The sequence below is a fragment of the Sciurus vulgaris genome (assembly GCF_902686455.1).
Source record: "Sciurus vulgaris genome assembly, chromosome: 10".
In the NCBI taxonomy this organism is placed as follows: Eukaryota; Metazoa; Chordata; class Mammalia; order Rodentia; family Sciuridae; genus Sciurus; species Sciurus vulgaris.
In genome coordinates this window covers 112,218,636-112,231,953 of record NC_136470.1, presented here as the reverse complement: position 1 = coordinate 112,231,953, position 13,318 = coordinate 112,218,636, and positions in this window count along the sequence as shown.

Sequence of the window (13,318 nt, the reverse complement as noted above, 5' to 3'; positions counted from 1 at the left end):
CAAGGACCTAGGAATTAGACCTGAGACCCTTCACCAAACAGAAGAAAAAGTAGGTCCAAATCTTCATCACGTTGGCTTAGGACCAGACTTCCTTAACAAGACCCCCAGAGTGCAAGAAATAAAAGCAAGAATCAATAAATGGGATGGATTCAAACTAAAAAGCTTTATCTCAGCAAAGAAAACAATCAATAATGTGAAAAGAGAACCTACAGAGTGCGAGAAAATCTTTTCCACACACACTTCAGACAAGAGCACTAATCTCCAAAATTTATAAAGAACTTGAAGACTTTACACCAAAAATACAAAGAACTCAATCAATAAATGGGCCAAGGAACTGGACAGACAGACACAGAAGAAGATTTACAGGTGATCAACAAATATATGAAAAAGTGCTCATCATATCTAGTAATTAGAGAAATGCAAATTAAAACCACCCTAAGAATTCATCTAACTCCAATTAGAATGGCTATTATCAAGAACACAAGCAATAGTTAAGTGTTGGTGTGGATGTGGGAGAAAAGGCACACTCATACATTGCTGGTAGAGCTGCAAATTGGTGCAGCCACTCTGGAAAGTGGTATGGAGATTTCTCAGGAAACTTCGAATGAACCCACCATTTGACCCAGCTATCCCACTCCTTGGTTTATACCCAAAAGACTTAAAAGCAGCATACTACAGTACACAGTCACATCAGTGTTTATAGCAGCTCAATTCACAATTGTTAGATGCCCTTCAATTGATGAATGAATAACAAAACTGTGGTATATATACACAATGGAATACTACTCAGTCATAAAAAATATAATTATGTCATTTGCTGGTAACTGGATGGAGCTGGAGAATATTATGCTAAGTTAAATAAGCCAAGCGCAAAACACCAAAGGCTAAATGTTTTCTCTGATAAGTGGATGATGATACATAATGGGGGTGGGAGATTGGTAGGGGGGTAAAAGAAGAATGGAGGAACTTTTGATTGTGTAGAGGGAAATGGGGCAGGAAGGGATAGGGGAAGGAAAAATAGTGGACTGAGACAGATAGACATTATTACCCTATGTACATGTATGATTACATGAATGGTGTGAATCTATATTGTGTACAACCATAGAAATGAAAAGTTGTACCCCATTTGTGTACAATGAATCAAAATGCAGGCTATAAAAAAAAGATAAAACACTGCAAGTAAAAAATATTAAAGGGCTGGGGATGTAGCTCAGTGGTAGAGCACTCCTAGGTTCAATTCTTAGTACTACAAAAATAATCATCATCATCATTATTTGTAGTTTAAGGGAAGCAAATAGCTTTGGTTGAAAAAGGTAAAGCTTTTATAGAAAAACAACAATTACAAATGTTGTTGGAATGACAATAATAAAAACTGTCTCATTTTGCAACATCTCATGAAATTAGTGATTCAGTGCTGATTATTCATCAGTTTTTCGATCATCAAATTCAGGGTTGATGAAGAAATGAACATCTGTGTGGTACCAAAGGAATACCACAAAGATTATGTTTTTTAGATGCAAGAACTGAAAAGATATAAACTTTACATTGTAGGATGAGGGTGTCACAACTCTAACCCAATGATCAATCTTAACATTATCAATGGTGGAACAATACATATTATGTGTCTCCTAATGAGATAAAATGTGAATTGTACAATATTACTTGTGATGCATTCTAGTTGAAAATATCTGATTGGAACTTAATCAAGTTTTACAAGAAATACAAAAGACAGAAGGACAGGCTAAGAAATACCACAAGAAAGCTGTGTAAGGGAATCCAGGGGGTAGGCTTTTATGAGACCACGAGCTCCTTTCTTCAGTTGGTAGTGTCATGAGAAAAAGGAATGGCTCTAGATTAAAAGAGATCCAGGGACAGACACAATTGCAATGCATGGCCCTGGCCTGGATCCTGCAGAAGTTGAAGACAATCTAGACATTAGGTGATGCAAGGAGAATTATTTTATTAAGTGGGATAATGTCAACTGGCTACAAAAGATAATGTTCTTGAATAAAGATGATGGGATACTACTCACCTGTAAGAAGAAGCAATGTTCTAGTACATCCCACAACAAATATCAGTTTTAGAGTTCTTAAATGCATGAGTCTCAAAAACCTTATGCCAAGTTTAAAAAGTTAGACTCCCCACACCATATACTGTATGACTCACTTTAAATGAAATATTCAGGAAGGAAAAAATTGGGTGGGGGGATACTAGGGATTGATCCCAAGGGCATCTACCATTGACATACATATCCAGAACTTTTATAAAAAAATTTTATTTTGTTTAATTTGTTTTGATATATCATATATAATGGATTATAATATCTCATTTTTCTGGCTATATATAATGTAGAATTCCACCAGTCATACAATTATATATGTACCTAAGGTAATAACATCTGATTCATTCTACTATCCTTCCCATCCCCATACCCCCAACCCTCCCTTCGCTCACCTCTACCTGATCCACAGTAACTCTACTCTTCCCTAGCACCCATTCTTGTGAATGAGCAACTGTATATCAGAGAAGAATATCACTCATCCCCAGAACTTTTTATTTTTCATTTTGTGACAGGGTCTTGCTAAGTTGCTGGGGCTAACCTTAAACTTGTAATCCTCCTGCCTCAGCCTCCCGAGCTGCTGGGATTACAGGTGTGCACCACAGTGCCTGGGCAAGAGAGAAAAGCTGTCAACACAACGTCAATAGTTGCTCAGTATGGGAATAGGGTGACTGCAAATGGGCATGTGGGATGATGACATTTTAAAATTGAATGTGGCAATGACTGAGCATATTGAAATTCAGTGACCATTACTGAACTGTTCACTTAAAATGAAATAACTTTATGGTTATGTCCATTACACATCAAGAAAGCTGTCAAAAACTATTTTTAAGTTTACTATTTTTTTGAGTCAAACACTGATGGGTTTAGGACTAGGATTTCAAGAAATCTGTATCTACTTTAAAATAATTCAGAAATAATAAAAGAATAATTAAGAAAAGACAAAAATTCCCTTTCACAGTTCTGTTGGCACATAAAGTGCAAACCTTCTATGGAGGACAATGGAAATACTCAAATGATAACACATTCATCCTTTTATTAGTAATTCTGACCCAGGAACTGATTTCAGACACAACCACATATGTCCAAAATGATGTATGTGTATGAGATTATTCACTGCAACGCTGCTATAGCAAATAATGAAACCCCAGAGCACCGCTCATGAGGACTTCTTACACCAGCTATGACACATACATCCTCACAACTGTGGAGCTGTTTTAAAGAAAAAGCAAGAATGAAGACTAACATGGGAAGGTTTCTAGAATATATTAAGGGAAGTGGGATTTGGAACAATGTTTATAATGTGCTAGTTTTTATGTTAGAAAGCAAGAGGAAATAAGAAGTGTATGTGCATGAGAAAAACGACAGAAAAACACACATGGCAGGGAGGAATGGGGTGGATTAGAAAAGGGACAAGGGCAAGGCCCTTTAATGTAACACCTTTTTATATTACTTTGACCCTGAAACTATTTTTAAAAGTGCTACATATAAAAATACACTGGACATAATTTAATCAGTCCTTCTAGAAAATTAATGACCTTCTAAAAACAAAGTAGTTCTTAAAAAAAGGAATTACTTCTTATTTTACATTTTTTTGCATATTTATTGGTATATAATTCTACATACAGTAAAATTTACCCTTTTTATCATGGTGTATTGTAAGTTTTCAGTCACATAACCACCAGCACAAGAAGACAGAAAACAGTTTCATCACAAAATTCTACTTGTGGTTCCTTGTAAGAAAGTCTTCCTCCCATCCCCAGGAAACCACTAATCTGTTTTGGTTTTTGCTGCTACAGCTCTGCCTTTACCAGAATGTCACACCAATGGAACTATACAGTATACAGTATGTAGATTTCTAAGTCTGGCTTCTTTCATTACCAAAATAAGAATAATATACTTTTAAAAAGATATAAATTGAAAATAAATGAGTTAAATATTTAGCTCAAGAAGTTAAAAATTATAATGTTATTTCAAAGGAAATAAAATGAATAATAAAGAGAAAATAATGAAATAAAAACAATAAAGATGATTTATCACATAACAAGCAAACATTAGAAGGGAAGTTCCATAACCTGTTAAAGAAATCACAGTAATCACAACCATCAGGCTTTAGAAATCTCTGCATTATGACCAGGAAAAAGACAAGGATGCCCACTACCACCCTACTCTTCAGTGTTACTCAGAGATCCCCACTATCCATTAAAACAAGAAAGAAAATGAGACCAAAAAAACAGTTTAAAAGTGGAAAACACCTCATTACTTTCATGTAACATAATCATCTACACAGAACACTGAAGGGAGGAAAAGATAATATAGAGAGATGAGTAGGTTTACCAATAGGCTTAGAGACCTCAATATACAGGTCACAAACATGAAAACAATAAAATTTAATAGAAAAAAATCACAAAGGCAACAAAAACTAAAGTGCCAAATTAAGTTAACAAAAATGTGCAGGACCTGAGGAAGAAAACTAAAAACTAAGAAACTTTTCTGAAAAATGTAAAAAAGAAGAATGTGAATAAAATGTGAATTCTGTAGAAGGTATAAAAGAAACTGAATAGAGACAAAACGTTTGGGGATAAGAAAACTCCAAAGTAGGTGGCTGCCGCCATTTTGAGACAACAGCCAGGCCTGTAGGACCCCTGGCCGGACTGACTGAGTCCCGTCTCCAGGATCCCTCAGCCCAACCGATCACTCCTGCCTCTGGGGCCCTCACATCAAGTGACTGCTCCCTGCCACCAGGACCCCCAGACCAACTGACGGCACCCTATCACCGGGAACCCAGACCAACTGATTGCACCCAGCCTCCTGGATCCCACAACCACACCAAACACACCCGACCTCCAGGACCCCTGCCGGACCAACTGCATCCTGTCTCCAGGACCTCCAGCTGACCACGTCCACCCCTGAGCTGCAGCTCCCCATTTGCCAACACATTTGGAAGCCAGAGCGGCCATCTTGGATAATCCTGGAAGCCGTAGCTCCGATCTTCGGGTGGGGCAAATCCCATCCTGAGACGCCTGCTGGAGAATTGAAACTCATTGTCAGGTACCTCTCATACATCAGGCTACTGAACACTGGGAGGTTTCATTAGTATATGACTGTTATACAGTAGATTTTCTTTTTTCTGCTTTTTTAAAAAAAAATTTAAGTTTTTATTTCTTTACGTTTCTTGCTTTCTTTTCCTTGTTTACCTGTTCCCTCAGAGTCGCTTTCTCCTTATTTACATGCTAACATCCGATTTCTTGTGATCACACTCTCACTCTTTCTATTTTCTAGAACTTCTGAATATTCTTTTATTATCCCATTAACAGCCATATTCTTCATCCCTCTGCATCCTCTTTGTCCTCCATCAGAAACTGCATACATTATTGTAAACCTATTTGTTTTACCAAAGATAACATTTGACCTCATTTTGTTTATTATGACAATTTTGTTATTGTTCCCATAGGGGCTATTTGGTCTAGGATTGCATAGTGTCTGATTTGGTCACTGCTAATATTGATCTCCCCTTAAAGAAAAGGTTTTGGAAACCTATAGGGTCACTATAAGCCTATAGGGGAAAATCCGCAATACCCCAGATCTGCAGCGCTAGAGGGGAAGATACATTGAACAACATGAAAAAACAAGGGAAGAAAATGATCCAAACAAATCTAGATTCTATAGTAATAGAATCCAATGACAGTATGTTAGAAGAAATGTCAGAAAAGGACTTCAGATTATACATGATTAAGATGATTCGCGAAGGAAAAGATGAGATAAGAGAGCAAATGCAGGCAATGAATGATAATACCAATAAGCTGAAAGAGCACCTGCAGGAAGCAAAAGATCATTCAACAAAGAGATAGAGATTCTCAAAAAAAAAAAAAAAAAAAAAAAAAAAAAAAAACCAAACGGAAATCCTTGAAATGAAGGAGACAATAAACCAAATAAAAAACTCAATGGAAAGCATCACCAAAAGACTAGACCACTTGGAAGACAGAACCTCAGACAATGAAGACAAAATATTTAATCTTGAAAATAAAGTTGCCCAAACAGAGAAGACGGTAAGAAATCATGAACAGAATCTCCAAGAACTATGGGACATCATGAAAAGACCAAATTTAAGAATTATTGGGATTGAGGAAGGCACAGAGATACAAACCAAAGAAACAACCTATTCAATGAAATAATATCAGAAAATTTCCCAAACCTGAAAATGAAATGGAAAATCAAATACAAGAGGCTTATAGAACACCAAATGCACAGAATCACAACAGATCCACACCAAGGCACATTATAATGAAAATGCCTAACATTCAAAATAAAGATAGGATTTTGAAGGCCAAGAGAGAAAAGCATCAGATTACATATAGGGGGAGACCAATACGGATAGCAGCAGACTTCTCAACCCAGACTCTAAAAGCTAGAAGGACCTGGAACAACGTATTTCAAGCTCTGAAAGAACATGGCTGCCAACCAAGAATCCTATACCCAGCAAAACTAACCTTCACAGTTGAAGATGAAATAAAATCCTTCCATGATAAACAAAAGTTAAAAGAATTTCCAAACAGAAAGCCTGTACTACAGAACGTTCTCAACAAAATATTCCATGAGGAGGAAATGAAAAACAACAATGGAGGTCAGCAAAGGGAGGAACTACCTTAGAGAAAAACCACTCAAAGGAGAAACCAAGCCAACTTAAAAACCAAAAATAAGTCAAATGACTGGGAATACAAATCATATCTCAATAATAACCCTGAACGTTAATGGCCTAAACTCATCAATCAAAAGACATTTACTGGCAGAATGGATTAAAAAGAAAGACCCAACAATATGCTGCCTGCAAGAGACTCATCTCATGGAAAAAGACATCCACAGACCAAAGGTGAAAGGATGGGTAAAAACCTACCACGCACATAGACTCAGTAAAAAAGCGGGGGTTTCCATTCTTATATCAGATAAAGTGGACTTCAAGCCAAAGTTAGTCAGGAGGGATAAAGAAGGACATTTCATACTGCTTAAGGGAACCATAAATCAGGAAGACATAACGATAGTAAATATTTATGCCCCAAACAATGGTGCATCCCTGTACATCAAACAAATCCTTCTCAATTTCAAGAATCACATAGACCACAACACAATAATTCTGGGTGACTTTAACGCACCGCTGTCACCACTAGATAGATCTTCCAAACAAAATCCAACCAAAGAAACCATAGAACTCAATAACACAATCAATAACCTAGACTTAATAGACATATATAGAATATTCCATCCATCAACGAGCGGATTCACTTTCTTCTCAGCAGCACATGGAACCTTCTCGAAAATAGACCACATGTTATGCCACAAAGCAGCCCTTAAAAAAGCAAAAAAATAGAGATACTGCCTTGTGTTTTATCAGATCATAATGGACTGAGAGTAGAAATCAATGACAAAATAAAAAAGGGAAATTACTCCAACACTTGGAGACTAAATAATATGCTATTGAATGAAACATGGATAACAAAAAACATCAGGGAGGAGATTTAAAAATTCTTAGAGGTCACTGAGAATGACGATACAACATATCAAAATCTCTGGGACACTATGAAAGCGGTACTAAGAGGAAAATTCATTGCATGGAGCGCATTCCAGAAAAGAATGAAAAGGCAACAATTAAATGACCTAACATTACAGCTCAAAGCCCTAGAAAAAGAAGAACACAAAAACAGCAAAAGTAGTGGAAGACAGGAAATAATTCAAATCAGAGCTGAAATCAATGAAATTGAAACAAAAGAAACTATTCAAAAAATTGACATAACAAAAAGTTGGTTCTTTGAGAAAGTAAACAAAATAGATAAACCCTTAGCCACACTAACAAAGAAAAGGAGAGAGAAGACTCAAATTACTAAAATACATGATGCAAAAGGAAATATCACAACAGACACCACTGAGATACAGAACATAATGAGAAGCTACTTTGAAAATCTGTATCCAACAAAATAGAAAGTACTGAAGACATTGACAAATTTCTAGAGACATATGCTCCTCCCAAACTGAACCAGGAGGACATACACGATTTAAACAGATCAATATAAAGCAATGAAATAGAAGAAGCCATTAAAAATCTACCATCCAAGAAAAACCCAGGACCAGACGGATTCTCAGCCGAGTTCTACACGACCTTCAAAGAAGAACTCATTCCAATACTTCTCAAAGTATTCCAGGAAATAGAAAAGGAGGGTACCCTACCGAACTCATTCTATGAAGCTAATATCACCCTCATACCCAAACCAGGAAAAGACACATCAAGGAAAGAAAATTTTAGACCAATATCCTTGATGAATATAGATGCAAAGATCCTTAACAAAATATTGGCAAACTGTATCCAAAAACGTATTAAGAAAATTGTGCACCACGAACAAGTGGGGTTCATTCCTGGAATGCAAGGATGGTTCAACATTCGTAAATCAATAAACATAATCCATCATATCAATAGACTTAAGGATAAGAATCATATGGTTATTTCAATTGACGCGGAAAAAGCGTTTGACAAAATACAACACCCCTTCATGCTCAAAACACTAGAAAAAATAGGGATAATAGGAACATAGCTGAACATTGTAAAGGCTATTTATGCTAAGCCCATGGCCAACATCATTCTTAATGGAGAAAAACTGAAACCATTCCCTTTAAAAACGGGAACAAGACAGGGATGTCCTCTTTCACCACTTCTATTCAACATTGTCCTCCAAACTCTAGCCAGAGCAATTAGGAAGACTAAAGAAATTAAAGGGATATGAAAAGGAAAAGGAAACTTAAGCTGTCACTATTTGCGGATGACATGATTCTATATTTAGAGGATCCAAAAACCTCCTCCAGAAAACTTCTAGACCTCATCAATGAATTCAGCAAAATAGCAGGCTATAAAATCAACGCATAAATCTACAGCATTTTTATACGCAAGCAATGAAACAGCTGAAAGGGAAATGAGGAAAACAACTCCATTTGCAATAGCCTCAAAAAAAAAAAAAAATACCTGGGTATCAATCTAACCAAAGAGGTAAAAGATCCCTATAATGAAAACTACAAAACACTGAAGAAAGAAATTTAAGGAAGACCTTAGAAGATGGAAAGATCTCCCATGTTCTTGGATAGGCAGAATTAATATTGTCAAAATGGCCATACTACCAAAAGTGCTATACAGATCAGATTCAATGCAATTCCAATTAAAATTCCAATGACATACCTCACAGAAATAGAGCAAGAAATCATGAAATTCATCTGGAAGAATAAGAAACCCAGAATAGCTAAAGCAATCCTTAGCAGGAAGAATGAAACAGGGGGTATCGCAATACCAGAACTTCAACTATACTACAAAGCAATAGTAACAAAAACAGCATGGTATTGGCACCAAAATAGACAGGTAGATCAATGGTACAGAACAGAGGACATGGACACAAACATAAATAAATACAATTTTCTCATACTAGACAAAGGTGCCAAAAATATGCAATGGAGAAAAGATAGCCTCTTCCACAAATGGTGCTGGGAAAACTGGAAATCCATATGCAACAGAATGAAACTAAACCCCTATCTCTCACCCTGCACAAAACTCACAATGGATCAAGGACCTTGAAATCAGACCAGAGACCCTGCATCTTATAGAAGAAAAAGTAGGTCCAAATCTTCACCTTGTTGGCTTAGGATCGGACTTCCTTAACAGGACTCCCATAGCACAAGAAATAAAAGCAAGAATCAACAACTGGGATAGATTCAAAATAAATAGCTTTCTTTCAGCAAAAGAAACTATCAGCAATGCAAAGAGAGAGCCTACAGAGTGGGAGAATATCTTTGCCACTCATACTTCAGATAGAGCACTAATTTCCAGAATATATAAAGAACTCAAAAAACTCTACACCAAGAATACAAATAATCCAATCAAATGGGCTAAGGAAATGAACAGACACTTCTCAGAAGAAGATATTCAAGCAATCAACAGATTTATGAAAAAATGTTCAACATCTTTACTAATAAGAGAAATGCAAATCAAAACTACACTAAGATTCCATCTCACCCCAATTAGAATGGCGATTATCAAGAATACAAGCAACAACAGGTGTTGGAGAGGATGTGGGGAAAAAGGTACACTCATACATTGCTGGTGGGGTTGCAAATTAGTGCAGCCACTCTGGAAAGCAGTGTGGAGATTCCTTAGAAAACTTGGAATGGACCTACCATTTGACCCAGCTATCCCACTCCTTGGCCTATACCCAAAGGACTTAAAATCAGCATACTACAGAGATACAGCCACATCAATGTTCATAGCAGCTCAATTCACAATAGCCAGATATGGAACCAACCTAGATGCCCTTCAATTGATGAATGGATAAAGAAACTGTGGTATATATACACAATGGAACATTACTCAGCTATAAAGAATAATAAAATTATGGCATTTGCAGGCAAATGGATGAAATTGGAGAATATCATGATAAGTGAAATAAGCCAATCTCAAAAATCCAAAAGAGGAATGATCTCACTGATAAGCGGATGATGACACTTAATGGGGGGTGGGAGGGGGATAAGAATGGAGGAAGGAGGGACTGTATAGAGGCAAAAGAGAGGTGGGAGGGGTGGGGGGAAGGAAAAAAATAACGGAATGAATCAAACATCATTACTCTATGTAAGTATATGAATATGCAAATTGTATGCTGTTACTCCATGTACAAACTGAAACAACATGTATCCCATTTGTTTACAATAAAAATAAATTAAAAAAAAAAAACTCCAAAGTAAAGATTCTACTTCCCCAAATTAATCAATAAAATCACAGGATTTTGGTAGAAAATTGACAAACAGAGCCCAAAATACTCAGGACCATAATTATCCAAGAATAATCAAGACAATTTTGAAAATGAAGAATGAGGTTGGAGTTGGTTGAGATCATAAAATCATATCAGAGCTACAGTAAATAAAACAAAGAAGACAGATTAAATAATCAAATAGCAAGACCAGAGGCAGATCCACACATACATGGGGATTTGACAAATGTGGAGATGACATCGCAGACACTAGGAGAGGACCCGCTAAACAGGGAGAAGCAAACTATTACTACAAAGTACATCAGAGTATATTTGTGACCTCTGCAAGGAAAGCCTTCACAGATAAATCACAAAAAGCCTGCCTTAGAAAACAGAGGGAAAATGCACAGTACCACATTAAAGTAACTATGTAACTACTAGCAAAGGACAAGACACCATAAACACAGTTAAACTATGAGCTACAGACTTAGGATAGTTACAATAAAGAAAACAAGGACTGATATCCAGAATCTCTTTACAAGATATTTTTATATGGTACACATCTGTAAAAATCTGTGAATATTGTTTAATAGGTTTCTATAAAGTTTGTAGAAAATTTACAAGTTACAAAGAAAATGGGTGACCTGTAAGAAGTTCACAGATAAGGAAATCAGAATGGCCAACAAACATGAAAAGAGACTCAATCTCACCAGTAATGAAAGAAAATCAGGTAGATACTAAAATTTTAACCTGTCAGACTGAAAAATATCAAATAGCTTAAAATTAATCAGGTACTGGGGTAAATGCTACCTGTCATACAGTGGGGCAAAGCACAGTCATTCCTTTTCTCAACATACCCTAGAAAACTCTTGTACACGTGCATCCTGGGAACAGGTACAGGCATGCTGATTACCAGATCACAAAAGCCAAAAACTCAAGGTTAACTAAATGTGTATCTGTAAGAACAGACAAATGAAACTTGGTATGTCTTCTAATGGAATCATTTATGATTGCTGGAAACACACACACACACACACACACACACACACACACACACACACAGTGGAATTGTGCATTGTACTTCAACTTGAATAGATCTCAAAAATAAAATGCTGCGTAAAGACCATAACACAAACCATATGTGTATGTGTGTGTGTGTGTGTGTGTATGTCAAATGGCATTTATAAAATAAATTTAAAAACCACATATGAGAAATGATGGACTTTTAGAAGCAGCTATATATGTTACCAGAGTCCCAGGCCAGAGCCTGACTGGGGATTCAACAGAACAGGCCTGGCTACTTAGCACCAAAAATCAAACATAAAAGGTAAGGGTGAAAAGCCTGAAAGGAACTTTAATCAGTGTAACTGCATCAAGACAAGAGGACACTTGTGTCCTTGGCCCTGTCTAATAACTTTGAGATTTTATAGATAGGGAAATGAGGGTAAAGTTTGGGGCTTTGCATAGCTGCAGGCATTGCACAGCTGCCAAGGCAGGTGATCTTGATCAGGTGTGATCTGGTCTATCTCAGGATTGGTCAAGAGGGAACTTGTTGGCCTAAGAAACTTTTTTGACCCATCACAAGAGGTTTATCCATCAAACCTGCTGTTGGACTCCAAGGTGATTCAGAGCAAAGGAAGCAGATGCAAATAGAAGCAGAGATGCCACATCTTCAATCCTGCTTTTAGCCAACTATCAGATGTTTGCGGCAAAAGTGAGGAGTCAAAATACTTGTTACCACAATCACAACCTTGTCTTTTGTCCATTCCTCAGTCTGAGGGAATTAGGGTGTCAGCCAGTCTGGCTTTGCAGGTTTCTTGGCCTAGTGGTAAACTAACATTTAATGTTTGAAGCCTATAAGCAATACGGGTCAGATGCTTAAGTCTAAAAGTAGAAATATCATAATAAATTACAGAAGGGAGACAAAGTCAGAACACATCAAACTAAATAAATCATGTAGGGGATTCTTCCTCCTTTTAAATACCTCCATGACTATGGACTTCTAAAAAATATAAATATCTGGGATAAGGAAAAAAAATCATCATTTTATTGTTTTTATCTAAACTGAGGGCCCTTGTCTGAGCTACGTGGTCCACCTTTCGTGTGGAGGTGCCTGGTGGAAGGGCTTTTGTGTCAGGCAATCTTGCACTAGAACCCCAAGTTACATTTAAAAGGGCCACTGTCTTTCCCTTTTAATTGTCCGTGAATGACTGTTCTTTGACTTTTCTTCCACCCTCACACTAGTACATTTGTCTTTGATTATATTTCCCTGATGAGTGTTTTGAGTCCAAGCAGGTGATCCCTATTTAGGCCAAAAATTAATCTCTTTCCTTTTTAATGCTAAGTTCTGGAGATACTCCTCATGGGTTACTTCTAGGAATTTGTGAGGACTCTCTTGGCACCTTTAGTCTTTTCCTCTACCAGCTATACCATCTGCCAGGATGGGTCAGGGTCCTGACCAACACGTGTCCCTTGAAGCACTGGGGAA